This window comes from Pelophylax lessonae (genome assembly GCF_965119305.1).
Source record: "Pelophylax lessonae genome assembly, chromosome: 10".
NCBI classification, from domain to species: Eukaryota; Metazoa; Chordata; class Amphibia; order Anura; family Ranidae; genus Pelophylax; species Pelophylax lessonae.
The window spans coordinates 218586516-218604086 of NC_138777.1; positions in this window are offsets into that span (position 1 = coordinate 218586516).

A 17571-nucleotide genomic window follows, 5' to 3' on the forward strand; every position below is an offset into this window, starting at 1 on the left:
TAGGAGATTGTGGCTTACAAAGGCATTGATTTACTTCTAAAATGTGAGTGTTATTCTTACTTTGAGTTAATAAATATTCTAAAACCGGATTACACTATCTTGAGTACTTCCTTCCTATGGTTTTATGCAGAGTTGTATAAAGTACTCAAAACCCATACTTGAGTAAAAGTACAAGTGCTCGATCAAAAAGTGACTTGAGTAGAAGTGGAAGTGCTCGCAGAAAAAGTGACTTTAGTAGAAGTACTAAAGTATTCAAGATTTTTTGTACTTAAGTATTGCAAGTAGTTTTTTAAAAATTTTGCTACTCAAGTACTGAAAGTAAAAGTACCAGTAGTTTTGAAAAAAAAAATTGCTACTCAAGTACTGAAAGTAAAAGTACAAGTACTGTGTTATGTAGTTATTAAAGAAAGAAGTCAAAAGTTTGAACATCATATTGTTTTTTATTATTTCAAATGCAGCTTTTATTTATACATACAGTAGCATTTATTTTCGTATGCGCTGATAATACACATGTTTTGAGCTTCATGAAACATGAATACACATGTTTTGAGCTTCATGAAAACTGTTCTGGCAGTGGTAATTTTTATAATAGTAACGAGTAACTATGCAGCACAAAAAAAAAATATTGGAGTAGAAGTATTGAAATCATCGAAAAAATGTAGTGAAGTAAAAGTGGAAGTAGGAGAAAGTGCAAGGCCTGCTTAACCTGCATCAATGTCAGCAAAGGAGCAATGCATGCAGATCAAATCTGAGCATGTAATAGATAAAAAAACAGACCATATCATTCTTTGGTGCCTGTCGATATAAGGAACAATGGACAAACACCACTTACCAATGTGACTTTAAAAAAAAGAACCATAATACGTGCATTGGTGGTTGACTCATGGGCAGAATCAATCTGGATACCTCTGTCCTAGAGGACATGAAGTCCTCTGAGTATCAGCGGCAATATCAGGCTAAGGATCCCTTTGTCCAAATTTAATGAAGACATTTATTTTCACTTAGCAGTACATAGCGGTGTGTAAAGAGGGATAACAGTGACTTTACCCCACCAGGATTTTATCTGGATAGAGGAAGACATACATTTTCTCTATATAAGATGCAGCTAGAGCCGACATGACCTGCTAATCTTCACCCACACAGACAGCTTAGTGTGCTATCTCTTCCTCACAGCCAGGTTCAATCACATAGAGGTAAAATAGATGGTCTAAAGCGGAGCTTCCATCATTATTGAACACCCACATGGACACCTATCCATCAGACCTGTCTTGATCACATGATTGTAGCCAGCACACCATTGGCATACCTGAAGGACACAATGACTGAAAGGCTTACAAACAAGGTTGCATAGTTGGGACTTGTCCTCCCCAAAATGCATGTGACTTACACAACATACACAATATTACCAAAAGAATTGGGACACCTCCCTTTATACGCACATGAACTTTAATGGCTGCCCAGTCTTAGTCCGTAGGGTTCAATATTGAGTTGGCCCACCCTTTGCAGCTATAACAGCTTCAAATCTTCTGGGAAGGCTGTCCACAAGGTTTAGGAGTGTGTCTATGGGAATGTTTGACCATTCTTGCAGAAGCACATTTGTGAGGTCAGGCACTGATGTGGACAAAAAGGCCTGACTCGCGATGTGTGCTCTTATTCATCCCAAATGTGTTCTATCAGGTTGATGTCAGGACTGTCAGGCCAGTCAAGTTCCTCCAACCGAAATTGCTCAACCATGTCTTTTTTGGACTTTGCTTTGTGCACTGGTGCGCAGTCATGTTGGAAAAGAAAGGTGCCATCTCCAAACTGTTCCCACAAATTGTCCAAAATATCTTGGTATGCTTTAGGAGGCATTAAGAGTTCCCTTCTATGGAAATAAGGGGCCAAGCCCAACCCGTGAAAAACAACCCCACAACATAATACCCCCTTTGCCAAATGATTTGGACCAGTGCACAATGCAAGGTTCATAAAGACATGGATTAGCAAGTTTGGGGTGGAGGAACCTGACTGTTCTGACCTCAACCAGATAGAACATCTTTCAGATGAATTAGAGCACAGACTGCAAGCCAGGCCTTCTCTCCAACATCAGTGCCTCACTCCACAAATGCGCTTCTGGGAGAACAGTCAAACATTCCCATAGACACACTCCTAAACCTTGTGGACAGCCTTCCCAGATAAGTTAAAGCTGTTATAGGTGCAAAGGGTGGGCCAACTCAATATTGAACCCTACGGAGAAAGACTGGGATGCCATTAAAGTTAATGTGCGTGTAAAGGCAGGTGTCCCAATACTTTTGGTAATATAGTGTATGTTGCAGTGCGTGTTCACAAGTGTTTTACTGTTTTTTAACAAATCCCATGCAGTTGACTTGAATGGGACCAAGGAAGGCAAAAAATTAGGGAAAACTAATTTATTTTGTTTTGCATAGACCGGTGGTCTCCAAACTAAGGACCTGGGGGCTGGATTTGGCCCTTTGCCACAAGGGGACTTTATCAGGCCCTTGGGGCACTATTCAACCAACTAACACCAGTGATGAAGCACCATTCCCCCTACTGACACTGTCAATGGGGCACTATTCTCATCATTGATATCAACAATGGGGCACTATTCCTCCCCCTATAACCAATGATGGGGCACTGATGTTGGGGCATTTTCTACTCCTACTGACCACACTGGCCCCCCTAAGCCTGAAGGGCAGTCAACTGGCCCTTTGGTTGGGAAGTTTGGAGAACCCTGGGATAGACTAAGGAAAGGTTAATAGCTACATTCGCCCTTTGAATAAAATTGGCTATGCGGTCAAGGGGCCACAGTAGGTTAAAATGCCATACCTGTAGGCCATAAGTGGCACCCCAGAGCCTGGCTGAAAAACCTATATTGCAAATAACCAGCCCATCCTGCCTAGAAGCTGAAATGGACAATATGTTGACCGCTTGGCCCCAGCATCATTTAAAGCCCCCTCTCCCTGTGGCAGCAACTAGTGAGCTTAGCCGAATCCTTTAATTTCCCTATCTTTTTTTGTTCTTGGTGTCTGTGTCCCACTGGGGGGGATTTCCTGTGAGATTAAATCTCTCCAAGGTAAAGTGCAGAGCTTTTTTCAGCAGGAACTCGAGGGAACACAGTTCTGGCACCTCCAGCACCATGTTTTATGTAATGACAAGGGGTGTTCAAAGATCTGTTGATGCAGGCTGCTGGGGGATCTATTTTTGCTGGTGGGGATCTAATGTTGCTGGAGAGGGGAGGGGTCAGTTGTTGCTGAGAGGGATCTAATGTTGCTGGGGGGTATATTGTAGCAGGGGTCCCATGCAGTTGACTTGAATGGGACCAAGGTAGGCAAAAAATGAGGGAAAACTCGTTTATTTGTTTTGGATAGACCAGTGGTCTCCAAACTACAATCCTGGGGGCTGGATGTGGCCCTTAGCTTCCCTTCCCTATCTGGCCCTTGGGACACTTTTCAACCAACTAACACCAGTGATGGAGCACCATTCCCCCTACTGACACCATCAATGGGGCACTATTCTTCTCATTGATATTACCAATGCGGCATTATTCCTACCCTTAAAACCAATGATGGGGCACTGTTTGGGCATTTTCTACTCCCACTGACCACAGTCTGCCCCCCTAAAGCCTGAAGGACAGTAAACTGGCCCTTTGCTTAGAAAGTTTGGAGCACCCTGGGATAGACTAATGAAGAGTTAATAGCTACATTCACCTTTTTAAAAAAATTGGCTCTGGGCCCACGTGGAAGAAAAATATGTTTAAAATATATTTTAAAAAACATTTTTAATTTATTTTTCCCAAGTATATTAGAAATGTATTTGAAATGCTACAATTTTGGCCATATTTAATATATTTCTAAAAAATTTCCCCTAAATATATTGGAAATATATTTTTCTTCCATATGGGGGGTTAAGGGGCCCCAGTATGTTGAATGTCATACCTGTAGGCCATAAGAGCCTGGTTGAAAAACTTCCATTGTAAGTATTTAGCCCCATCCTGCCTAGAAGCTAGAATGGACCATAGGTTGAACACTTGGCCCCAGCATAATTTTAAGCCCCCTTTCCCGGTGGCAGCATTGGCTGAGCTTAGCCGTAGTTTTTAATTCCCCTATCATTTTTTTTGTTCTTGCTGTCTTTGTCCCACTGGGGAGATTTCCGTTTTTTTCCTGTCTCCAAGATACAAAAGGAAGTGAGATGAAATCTCTCCAAGGTAAGGCGCAGAACTTGTTTTCAGTGGAAACGCCGTTCTGGCTCCTCCAGCACTGATTTTATGTAATGGCAAGAGGTGTCCCAGGGTCTGTTGATGCAGGCTGATGGAGGATCTATTTTTGCTGGCGGGGATCCAATGTTGCTGGGCAATCTATTGTCGCTGGTGGGAATCTAATTTTGCTGGAGGGTGGGGTCAGTTGTGGCTGGGGGAGGTACTTTTCTAAGAGGGTGTCTATTGCTGCTGGGAGGATCTATTATTGCTGGGGGAATATGTTGTTTCAGTGAGAAATCTATTTTTGCTGAGTGGATCTATTGTTGCTTGGGGGATCTATTTGTGTTGGCTAGAGGGGATCTATTTTACTGTTTTTTTTGTTATCATTATCAAATTCCATACAAATTACTTAGCACCACAAAATGATACTTGGTTCTGTATTCTCTAAAAGGGTCTGTACTGGGAGGTGGAACCAAGAAATGGTGCTCAAAGGTGGGTAAGGGGTGGAGACAAGGAATGGTGCTCGAAGGTGGGTAAGGGGTGGAGACAAGGAATGTTGCTCGAAGGTGGGTAAGGGGTGGAGACAAGGAATGTTGCTCGAAGGTGGGTAAGGGGTGGAGACAAGGAATGTTGCTCGAAGGTGGGTAAGGGGTGGAGACAAGGAATGGTGCTCAAAGGTGGGTAAGGGGTGGAGACAAGGAGTGACTCTAAAGGGGGATACCTGCACCTATTCTCTGACAAAAAAAAGCCCTGGTAAAATAAATTCCTATCTGGGGCAGTTGCCCCTATGGATGATTTCCTTTTACCTCTTGCTCTAAAACCACCCCGAAAAACATTGCCTATACCTACCAACCTTGCTAAACGACTTTAGTAGAACAAACATTTTTGGATTCTTGGAGTGGTGCTCCTGTTTTTTTCTTCTTCTTTTCTTTCTGCTCTCCCTTCAACCTTTGGAGAAAGTGACTTGGATGGATATTATTGGGGATTATTAAAAAAAAAAAAAAAAAAGCTGTAAAAATTCTTGTTTCAACAAACAACATTTATCAATAGAAGCCAGATCCCTTTACTAGAAAGGATCTCTCTCCATGTAAAGCATTTTCACATCACACAGAATTTCCTAAGAGTATGCTAGATGTTGCTGCGGCTGTTGTCAAGTGTGGAATTGTAAGAAATATTTACTTGCAGCTCCTGTCTGCGGCTCGCTGCAATTTCAGAGAATTCCTCCAGGCTTTGTGAAGCACTTTTTAATGTGGAAGAAAAAACCCGATATGAATGGCAATGCCAGTTCTAAAAAATATCTTCCTGTATGTATGTATGTATGACGCTTGGAAGTAGCCAGGAATTCAGGCTTAGTTGATACTTACGGTTGGGGAAACGGGTGGTAAAAAAAGGCAGTTAAAGTGACACTAAACTCTGATTAAATAAAATAAAATCTATTCTAGTATGTATTCCTAATGCAGAAAGGCAGAAGGTTTTTTTTTTTTTTATCATATGCATTCAATGCATTAAGATAAAATATCTTTCTGTGTGCAGCAGCCCCCCTAATACTTACCTGAGCCCATCTTTATCCAGCGATGTTGCAGGAGTGTCTTAGCTGTCCAGGAACCCCCTCCTCATTGGCTAAGAGAGCAGCACAGCGCGATTGGCTCCCATTGCTGTCAATCAAAGTCAGTCAGCTAATCAGGAGACAGAGAGGGCAGGGGCGGGTCACGGCTCCATGTCTGAATGGACACAGGTTTGGGTGCCCCCATAGCAAGCTGCTTGCCATGGGGGCACTCAACAGGAGAGAGGGGCCAGGAGCACCCATGAGGGACCCAAGAAGAGGAGGATCTGGGCTGCTCTGTAAAAAACCAACTGCACAAAGGAGGTAAGTATGTTTGTTATATATTTATTTTTTTAAACCGAGATTTTACAATCATTTTAACTCATAAAGTTCCTTCTATTGCTGTCAGCTTCCCCCAAATCTCAAAATTCTTTCTTTTTGCTGCTGTTTTCGGACTTACTTTTAGAGGGTGGCTATTGTCTTCCACTTTCCCGCTGTATGTAGGAACATAGCCACCTTGTCTTGGTCCCACTGTATGTAGGAATGTAGCCACCTTGTCTTGGTCCCACTGTATGTAGGAATGTAGCCACCTTGTCTTGGCCCCACTGTATGTAGGAATGTAGCCACCTTGTCTTGGCCCCACTGTATGTAGGAATGTAGCCACCTTGTCTTGGTTCCACTGTATGTAGGAATGTAGCCACCTTGTCTTGGCCCCACTGTATGTAGGAATGTAGCCACCTTGTCTTGGTTCTTCTGTATGTAGGAATGTAGCTAGCCTGCCTTGGTTCCACTGTATGTAGGAACATAGCCACCCTGCCTTGGTTCCACTATATGTAGGAACGTAACCACCCTGCCTTTATTCCACTGTATGTAGGAACATAGCCACCCTGCCCTGGTTCCACTATATGTAGGAATGTAGCCACATTGTTTTGGTTCCACCTCTATGTAGGAACGTAGCCACCTTGTCTTGGTTCCTCTGTATGTAGGAACATAGCCACCCTCTCTTGCTCGCCTGAGATGGACTATGGGAGTTGTAGTGTGAATAGAGCAGTGCACATGACTGCAACTAACGGGCACTTCTTGTTCCAAAGCAACAGGAGGTGAGGAGGAGAAGGAGAAGCTCGGGAGCTCATAGGGGACATTACAAGGAGGTAAGTTACAGCCAGTCGCGTCAGCCTCTGCACCAGAGAGGTTGTGTGTGCTGCAGCTCTCCCTCTCCAGACACCAGGTAACTCACCTGGCCCCATTGAGGATAGGAGATTCTGGGTATGACCCAGGCATTGGTCCCCCTGGGGGATCCAACTTGGATTCTCACGCTTTATCTTCACCTGAAGTCCTCTTCAGGCTATTGCCCTAAAAAAGGGGAATCTACCCCCGCTTTCAGAGATCGTCTGGTGAGAATTGCAAAGGAGGAGGAAAAGCTGATGAGCCTGAAAGCTGATTATAGAAAGAAGAAGGCCGTGCATGATAAGGCATGGAGCAGCAAGCAGCAAAGTTTGAAACAGGAGTTGAAAGTTTTGGAGGACCCCATTAAGAAGCAGCAGAATCTGGTAAAAGCTTTAAAGGAAAAGAGTGGAGCCTTTAAAGAGAAGTTCCAGAATGAGGTGCAGTTCTGGAAAATGAGGGATGACGCCAGTCGTGGAAAAGTTTCAGCATCAGCGGTGGCAGTACGCGTGGTGAGTGAGGAGGGGGTCCTGGATGCTGCCCCTGAAATCACATCCACCTCAGGATCTGCTTAACTAGAGGAAATGGCAGCCTCTGCTCCCCTCCCTCCCCAGAAAGCTGGAGGAACAGCACAGGAGGTAGAGGAAAATGGCGGAGGGCTGCTAAACTTTATTCGTGAGATTAAATCTACCTTGAGTGAAAGAATTTTTCGTTCTTCAGAGGAATACTTGAACCTGTAAAGGTAAAACTTACTGAGAAGTCATACTTTGCTAAAACTGACAGCATGGACTCCAGCATAGACATGGATATTCAGTATAGAGAGCATCATGCAGAGCAGTGTTTTGGAGGGAAAACCTCCTGTGTCTGCACAGGGCTCTGCAGAGAAGATGGCAGCTGTGCCTTCCAGGACTGAACTCTGCTGATACTATGAAGTCTTTGACTCTGAACTTTGATAGTAAGAAAACTATGACTTTGGACTCTGCTGGGGGGGGGAAGGGGAGGGGATCTCCCATTGCTTCTGCACAATCCCCACTGGTTGCTGCAGGTATAGCAAATAATGGTGGGAAAGGAAATGGCAGCTGCAATATGAAATGTGTTTCTGAAACCCAGGGAATAGTAACAAGGGGTGGAAAGCTTTGGTCTAAGAAGGGGTCACATCAGGCAGGTAGCTCAGAGGGGAGGTCTGCTGCAGGTCTGACATCTGCTCCCCTGTCCTTCAGGCAGATGAATGTAGTGCTGCTCAGGTGCGAAGGTGGGGGTGCCCCCCCTAAAATGAGGTTGGTTGTGGACATGATTTTGGCGATGGGTTTCAAGGCAGATGACTTCTTTGTTCTGATCAGTCTGGTAGGCTCCAATGCGTATGATCTCTTCTTTGTTCGCCCCAAGTCTGACCGTGTGTATAGGGGTCTGCCTTACACTGGAGTTGCGGTACTCTTTTCCAGCATGGTAACCTATTATTGAGGTAGAAATGGGGAAATGCATGGTCTTAGACATCTCCATGGGGGGCAGGACCTGCGCCTGATCAACATCTACTAGCCCCAGACAAAATGGGTCAGGAAATGCCTCTTCATGAAGATTAAGCTTTTTCATTTTACGGCCAAGAAAGTTGTCTTTGGTGGTGATTTCAACACCGTCACTAGGACTAAGGACAGGAAAGGTACCGGAGCCAAGCTGAACTGTGACGGATTTTTTTTAAAAACAAAATAGCTAGAGAGGCAGGTCTGGTTGATGTGCACATTCATTGCTGCCCAGATGACACGGGATTGACTTTTCAGCAATGTAGTAGTCAGAGTAGAATAGATCGTTTTTTTTTTTTTAAAGGGGAACTCCAACTTCTCAGCACCAGTATGCCATCGGTGGAGTTTTCCGATTACTGTATTCTCCAGGGTCTCCTCTGCACCCCCCTCAGTTCAGGGCCTCCTCTGCACCCCCACCCCCCCCCCTCAGCCCAGGGACTCCTCCGCTGTATCTTAGCAACAAGAGCTAAAGCATTGCTTTGGAAGGCTTTTCTATAGCGCGGGCGGGCGAGAGGAGCAGAGTGATTCAGCGATAGTGCGCCTATGTGGTTTCCCTCCTATTTGATACTCCGGTATTTTGCAAACTATACAGCAGGCACTGCCTGTCCATTACACTTGTTGGGGAGGCAGTGACACCCTTAGAACAGTGGTTCCCAAGGGAGGTGGGGGCAGCGCCCCCCTAGATGTGTTACCCAGGGCATGTGCCTCCCTCCGCCCCCCCCCCCACCCTCCCTAGTTTTGGCCCTGCACATGTCAGCCAAGATTTTTTTTTTTATTGTTGTGTTTTTTTAGGTTTATCAGAGTTAACACAGAAAATAGAGATACAAAGTACATCAGTATCAAAAATTAATACCTTGTATAAAGGGAAGGATTAAGCAGAATATTACATTGTGTGTAGGGCACTTGTAAAATACAGTAGAGATCACTAAAAAAAAAAAAAATCAGGATGTACAATGACATAAGAAAAGGTCAGCGACAAATGAGAAAGAATCAGCCAAGATTTTTAAATTTAATTTTTAATTTACAATTTGGTATGTGACTGAGATTAGAGTTCTGATAGCTGGCGGGAAAAGGTTATCTATATATAATATTTGGAAAGAACTGCGAGATAAAAATTAAAGTAGATGTAAAGCTAACCGCTAAAATCTCATGTAAACCTTAACATTTTACTATAGCTTAACCTCTTGGCGCCGACAGCATGCTAATATGCAGCCTCTCAGCGGGTGGGCCTTGGTGTAGAGCGACCGCATATTTGCATGCCATATTGCAAAAAACAGCTACGGGGAGAGCGCGTACCCTGCGTGCTCCCGACAGTTACCGGCGGTTAAAGCGTAATTCCACTTTTGTTGAGAAAAAAACATTTCCCTCTGGGTGATCTCTGTACATTGCAATAATTCTATCAAAAGACCTCCTCTGTAACTCTAAGCTGTTTTTAAAGGGTTACCTATGGAGATTGTTTAGTACCGTAGTTTGTCACCATTCCAGGATAACATGATCTTTCTCAATATACAAAAAAATTGGGCTAACTTTACTGTTTAGTGTTTTTTAAATTCAATTAATTGTATTTTTTCAGAAAAAAATTGCCAATACCGCAAATACCACAAGACATAAAATATTGTAACGATCGCCATTTTATTCTCCAGAGTCTTTGCTAACAAAATATATATAATGTTTGGGGGTTCTAAGTAATTTTCTAGCAAAAAATACTGATTTTAACTTGTAATCAACAAATCTCAGGAGAAAGGCCTGGTTTTTAAGTGGTTAAAAAATAAGTTTCAAAGAGACTACAATAAACGATTGATAAAAAAAAAAAAAAAAAAAAGAGACTACAATAAACGATTAATAAAAAAAATAAATAAAAAAAATAGACTACAATAAACGATTAATAAAAAAATAAATTAAAAAAATAGACTACAATAAACGATTAATAAAAAAAAATAAAATAAAAAAAATACGTTTTAAAATTGACCAGTGAGCATTTGCCATTACAGGCAATATACTGCTATACAGCCTTTGATTCTTTTTTTGTAATGTTTTAACCACTTCTGGACCGGAAGATTTCCCCCCTTAATGACCAGGCAATTTTTTGTGATTCGGCACTGCATTACTTTAACGGACAATTGCGCTGTCTTGCGACAGTGTACCTAAATGAAATTTATGTCTTTTTTTCTCCACAAATAGAGCTTTGTTTTGGTGGTATTTCATCATCTCTGCAATTTTTTTTTTTTTGCGCTATAGACAAAAAATAGCGACAATTCTGAAAAAAAAAAAAAAAAAAAAAACAATACTTTTCACATTTTGCTATATAACATTCCCCAAAAAAAAAATTTAAAAATCAAACTTTTTTAACATTTTAGGCCAATTTGTTTTCTGCTACATATTCTTGGTAAAAGAAAAATCACAATAAGCGTATTTTGATTGGTTTGCGCAAAAGGTATTGCGTCTACTAACTACGGGAAAGATTTATGTCATTTTTATTGATTTTTTTACTAGTAATGGCGGCGATCTGCGATTTTTTGCGGGACTTTGACATTGCGGCGGACAGATCGGACCCCTAACTGACATTTTTGACACTTTTGGGGGGACCAGTGACATTACTACAGTAATCAGTGCTAAAAATATGCACTGTTACTGTAATAATGACACTGGCAGGGAGGGGATTAACACTGTGGGTGATCAGTGGGTTAAATGTGAGCCTAGGGGAGTGATTCTAACTGTATGGGGGCAGGGCTTATGGAATGACCATAGAGACCTGTGACACTATATATAGAAGGATCACAGGCGCTCTGTGATCATTCCAGAGAGAAGAACGGTTAGATGTGTTTACAACAGCTTCCCGTCCTTCTCTCTCAGAGGGGAACAATCGCAGGTGGCCGGCGGCAATCGGAGCTGCCTGCCCCGTGCATCTCCGTGAGTCCCCGCCGCCGAGTGGGAGAGGATCGCACACCGCCAGCGGTGCATGCTCGCTCCCTAGCTGCCGGCGCGCGACTGGCGTAGCCCTACGTCGGTTCGCACAGGAGGGCCAGCCTGCTGCATTATATATGCGGTGGGCGGTCCAAAACTGGTTAAAGCATTGGACTATTATATCGGCTAGAAAGGGTGTCAGAAGATGGGGATCATATATAGGTAACATGCAATGGGGACAGAAGGGGTGTGGAGGGTGTTGTGAGTTATTTTCATCTTTTCATTTTTTTTTGTGAAAAGGTGAACTAACTCTTTAACCACTTCAATACTGGACACTTTCACACCCTTCCTGACCAAGCCAACTTTCAGCTTTTAGCACTCTCACACTTTGAATGGCAATTACTCAGTGATGCAACACTGTACCCAAATTAAATTGTAATCATTGTTTTGAGACAGATAGAGCTTTCTTTTGCTGGCATTTAGGCCCCCGTTCACATCGGGGCGACGCTACTTCGCACCGCGACCTCGGAGCGGCCGCCACGGACTTCATAACATTGAAGTCTATGGCGGTCGCCTCCTGGTCGCCCCAAAGAAGCTCCGGACCCTTTTTCTAAGTCGGAGCGACTTGTGTCGCTCCTATTAGAACAGGTCCGCAGCTTCTCTATGGGAGGCGACCTACGGCGACCTGTAAGCGACCAGGTCGCCTGACAGGTCGCCCCTGTGTGAACCGGGGCTAAATCACCACTGGGGTTTGTTATTCTTTGCTAAATAAACAAAAACCCCAAAAAGACCAACAATTTAAAATAAAAAAATGTTTTCATAATTTTGGAAATGTTTTCAACATTTTGCAAATAAGTAATTTTTCTTCTTCACTGATGTGCACTAATGAGGCTGCATTGATGAGGCTGCACTGATGTGCACAAATGAGGCTGCACTGATATGCACAAATGAGGCTGCACTGATGGGTACTGATGAGTCTGCACTGATGTGCATTGATGAGGCTGCACTGATGGACACTGATGAGACTGCACTGATAAGCTGCAATGATGGGCACAGTAAGGCGACACTGATGGACACTGATGAGGCGGCTCTGATGGGCACTAATAAGCTGCACTGATGGGCACTGATGAGGAGGCACTGACAAGGCAGCACTGATAGGCACTGATCAGTGATGGGCACTGATGAGGAGGCACTGACAAGGCAGCACTGATCAGTGATGGGCACTGATAAGCTGCACTGATGAGGAGGCACTGTTCAGTGATGGCTGGGCATTTATAAGCTGCACTGATGGGCACTGATAAGCTGCACTGCATGGGGCTGCACTGATAATCAGTGTAAATAATACACTTATTGTGCCCTGACAGATCAGCTCCCCTTTCCTCACACGCTGTCTCTGTGTGAGGAAAGGAGAGCCGATAACCGGAAAGTCTGTTTACATTATTACAGCTGTGATTGGACACAGCTGATCACATGGTAAAGGGCTGCTGTGATTGGCCCTTTACTCCAATCTGTGTCCAAGTCACACGTGGGTCACAGAGCGCACCTGGTGTGGCTGATGTGTCCAGGGACATCCTCCCAGGACTGGAGAGTAGTCGTAAATCGGCTATAGCGAAGTAGGGACGTGGTTAACCCTAAAACAAAAACCTAATATATTGTAGCTTACCCGTCATTAGATGTAGTGTCTGCATTCATTGTCTTTCCCCTCTATTACTGAGACACAACTCTGGAGGAATGAGCATAGGAGGTACAGCAGACAGCGGCATTGTCAATCTGGGGTGGGGGGGAATCTAGGTTCCAGCAGATTTAGATACACTAACAAATATAAGCCTAGCTCCAACTCACACTTTATAATCAGTTACAGCAAACATTTTTGTTTTCCCGTTTGGGATGACGGTTTTGAATGAATAAATAAAAGCTGATTATTTTAATCACCCCATTAGTGTTAAGTGACTAGTCTCATCCATTTAAACTGATTCTGCTGGAGAGCTTGTGCTGTGAAAAACAACAGACTTGCTGGCTGGATCACAAGATAAAAGTAGAAGAAAGCCTAAAAAAGTAAACGAATGCAGCCATTGGGTCTAAGAATTGGTAAACTGCAATATAATAAATAATTGCTTTTGGGTTTAATACTGTTTTAAAAAAAAAAGTTCCAAAATTGACCAATGAGCACTTGCCATTGCGAGCGATATGCTGCTATACAACCTTGAATGCTGTTTTTTGAAGTTTAAAAGCGTTGGACCATTATACTGGCTTTTGAGGGAGTTGGAAGATGGGGATCATATAAGGGTACATGCAGCGGGGACTGAAGGGGTGTGGAAGGTATCACTAGTTCATCTTTTAATTTTTTTGTGAAAAGGTTAACTAACCCTTTAACCGGTTGCCGACCATCTGCCGCAGTTATACTGCGACAGGCAGCCGCTCCTGCGCAAACCGACATAGGTATACGTCGGTCGCGCGCCTGCTCGTCAGCGGGGACTCGGATGCACGGGGCAGGCGGCTCCGATTGCCGTCTGACACCCGCGATCGTTCCCCGCTGAGAGAGAAGAACGGTAAGTTGTTGTAAACACAGCCGACCGTTCTTCTCCCTGGAATGATCACAGAGCGCCTGTGATCCTTCTATATAGGATCACATGTCTCTATGATCAATTCACAAGCCACACCCCTGCACAGTTAGTAAACACTCCCCTAGGCTCACATTTAACCCCTTGATCGCCCACAGTGTTAACCCCTTCCCTGCCAGTGTAATTAATACAGTAACAGTGCATATTTTTAACACTGATTACTGTATTAATGTCACTGGTCCCCACAAAAGTGTTGAAAATGTCAGTCAGGGATCCGATCTGTCTGCCGCAATGTCGCAGTCCCGCAAAAAATCGCAGATCGCCGCCATTACTAGTAAAAAAAAAACAATAATAAGAAACATCTTTTAGCAGTGGTGTGGTGCTTCAATGTTACGATTGTGTTATATCAAACTACAAGCCAAGGAGACCATGGAGATCATCTGGGGGTATAGAAGCCACCTGCCTAGAAACCAAGGAGACCATAAACATCCTATGGGTTGTTGAAGCTACCTAACCATTAAACAAGGAGACTATGGAGATTCTCTTGGGTGTAGACGCCACCTGCCCAGGAACAAAGGAGACCATGGAGTTCCTCATGGCTGTAGATGCTCCCTGCCCAGGAAACAAGGAGACCATGGAGATTCTCTTGGCTTTAGATGCCCCCTGCCCAGGAACCAAGGAGACCATGGAGATTCCCTTGGCTGTAGATGCCACCTACCCAGGAACCAAGGAGACTATGGAGATCCTCTGGGTGTAGAACTCACTTGCCCAGGAACCAAGAAGACCATGGAGATCCTCTTGGGTATAGACGTCACCTACCCAGGAACCAAGGAGATCTTGGAGATCATATGGAGTGTAGAAGCCAAATCCTCTGGGATGAAGAAGCCACCTGCCAAGGAACCAAGGAGACCATAGAGATCCTCTTGGCTGTAGATGCCCCCTGCCCAGGAACCAGGTCACCTCCCTTAATACCTTAAGATAAGATAGCAATACCAATAGTACCAAGAATATAACATTTTAACCTTCTTGGGTGTAGACACCACCTGCCCAGGAACCAACGAGACCATGGAGATAATCTTGGCTGTAGATACCCCCTGCCCAGGAACCAAGGAGACCATGGAGATCCTCTTGGCTGTGGATACCCTCTGCCCAGGAACCAAGGAGACCATGGAGATCCTCTTGGCTGTGGATGCCACCTACTCAGGAACCAAGGAGACCATGGAGATCCTCTGGGGTGTAGAACTCACCTTCCCAGGAAACAAGAAGACCATGGAGATCCCCCTGGCTTCAGATGCCATCTACCCAGTAACCAATGAGATCATGGAGATCATCTGGAGTGTAGAAGCCAGATCCTCTGGGGTGTAGAAGCCACCTGCCCAGGAAACAAGAAGACCATGGAGATCCCCTTGGCTGTAGATGCCACCTACCCAGGAACCAAGGAGATCATGGAGATCATCTGGGGTGTAGAAGCCAGATCCTCTGGGGTGTAGAAGCCACCTGCCCAGGAACCAAGGAGACCATGGAGATCCTCTGGGGTGTAGAAGCCACCTGCCCAGGAACCAAGGAGACCATGGAGATCCTCTGGGGTGTAGAAGCCACCTGCCCAGGAACCAGATCACCTCCCTCAATACCTTAAGATAAGATAGCAATACCAATAATACCAATAAGATAACCTTACGGGTTCAATGCTACATTTTCCACTTTCTTTAGCTCTTTATCAAGGTGACTGCAGAGACTCCTTGATGACCAGGGCTGTGGTGTTCTGAAATGTTGACGTTGTTGTTGCCGAAACTGCAATCCAGTTAATCCTACCATCTGATTCATCATGGCTTCTGTTCATTATGGGATCACCAGACCATCTGAACAGATTCTTATGATCCTGTGGTAAAACAGCCCATGGCTACCTATTTCATTTTTCATCTGTTTAGCTGTTTGCCTGGATTTCAGCTTTAAGTTGGTCACCAACTAACATGCAGCTGAACAGAATATTACAGATTCTCTTTTATAACAGAAACCATTCCATAATTTACAAACAAAAAAAAAGTCTGATTTTCTGCACTCGATTAAAAGTGCATCAAAGTCATTTTTTTTCCTCCTTAGAAATGGCCATTATTATTTCAAATGAAAAATCGACTTTCTCAGAGAGCTATTGGATTAGCGGACCTGCTTGGCCTTGTTGGAAGCGCAGAGACTCTTCTTGTGTCATGCAACGTATGTCGTTCCTACAAAATGCTTTAAAATTAGGGGGAAAAAAAAGAGTTAAGGAAAAGTTCTGAGACCGGCGTTGACGAGGTTCCGTTGCCGCGGTAACCGATTCATTGGTATTCACAAGTACAAGACGTGCCTTGCTTTCAACACCCTCTCTCCGAACATCAACAATGAAGCACAAGCCTCAGAACAAAGCGCCCGCCAGAAGCTCCAATTCAGGCCAGATTAGATGATTTATGAAAATAACACCGCTTGTCTCTGTTCATTTTCCCCCCATTTATTTGGACATTTATCCGCAATTGTTAGAAATAAACTCGCCGATATTGACTTTGACTGCCGCAGAAAGCCCGCCGCCTGAATGGGGACAAGAACGCAAATAAAAGGGGGTGGGCTAATAAAGTTCTTTGTTCTTCTGCTTTTATTTTGGCTTGACAAAGTGATTCCCATTGAAGATGTGAGAAACAAACAAACATTATTTGTCAATTAGTATCTCTTGGGATTTATTTTTTTTTGTAAAAACTGCGTTTGCCTTTCAGGCGGATAAGCCATCTGTCTACTCAAACATGTTGAAGAGGCTGTCTTCTGTGGGGCTTGGATTCAGTGCATTGCAAAATGCAAGTCCTTCCTTCCCTTTTTTAATTATTATTATTGTTGTTATTAGTGCTAGGAATTAGGTATTTATAAAGCACTGACAATTTTTGCAGTGCTTTACATATTATACATTCACATTGGTCCCTGCCACAAGGAGCTTACAATCTAATATCTGTTCCACATATGCATACATACACATATTAGAACCAATTTAGACCTTCCTTCCTTCCTTCCTTCCTTCCTTCCTTCCTTCCTCCCTCCCTCCCTCCCTCCCTTTCTTTCTCCTTCCTTTTCATCTTTGTTTCGTCCTTCCTAAGTTTACAATATAAGGTCCTGACCGAACATGCATACATATACATATGAGGGTCAGTTTAGACCTTTATTCCTTCCTTCCTTCTTTTCTTCCTTATTTCCTCCCTCCCCCCTTCCTTCCTCTTTCCATCGTTCCTTCCCTTCCTCTTTCTCTCCCCCCCCTTCCCCTCCTTCCTTCCTTCCTTCCTGAGCTTACAATCTAGGGTCCTGACCCCACATGCATACATATACCTACTAGGTCCAATTTAGACCTTTCTCCCTCCCTCCCTCCCTCCTTCCCATTTTCCTTTCGTCCTTCCTAAGTTTACAATGTAAGGTCCTGACCGAACATGCATACATATACATGCCAGGGTCAGTTTAGACCTTTATTCCTTCCTTCCTTCTTTTCTTCCTTCCTTCTTTCCTCCCTCCCCCTTCCTTCCTCTTTCCATCCTTCTTTCCCTTCCCTTCCTCTTTACCCCCCCCCCCTTCCCCTCCTTCCTTCTGGAGCTTACAATCTAATGTCCTGACCCCACATGCGTACATATACCTACTAGGTCCAATTTAAACCTTTCTCCCTCCCTCCTTCCCATTGTCCTT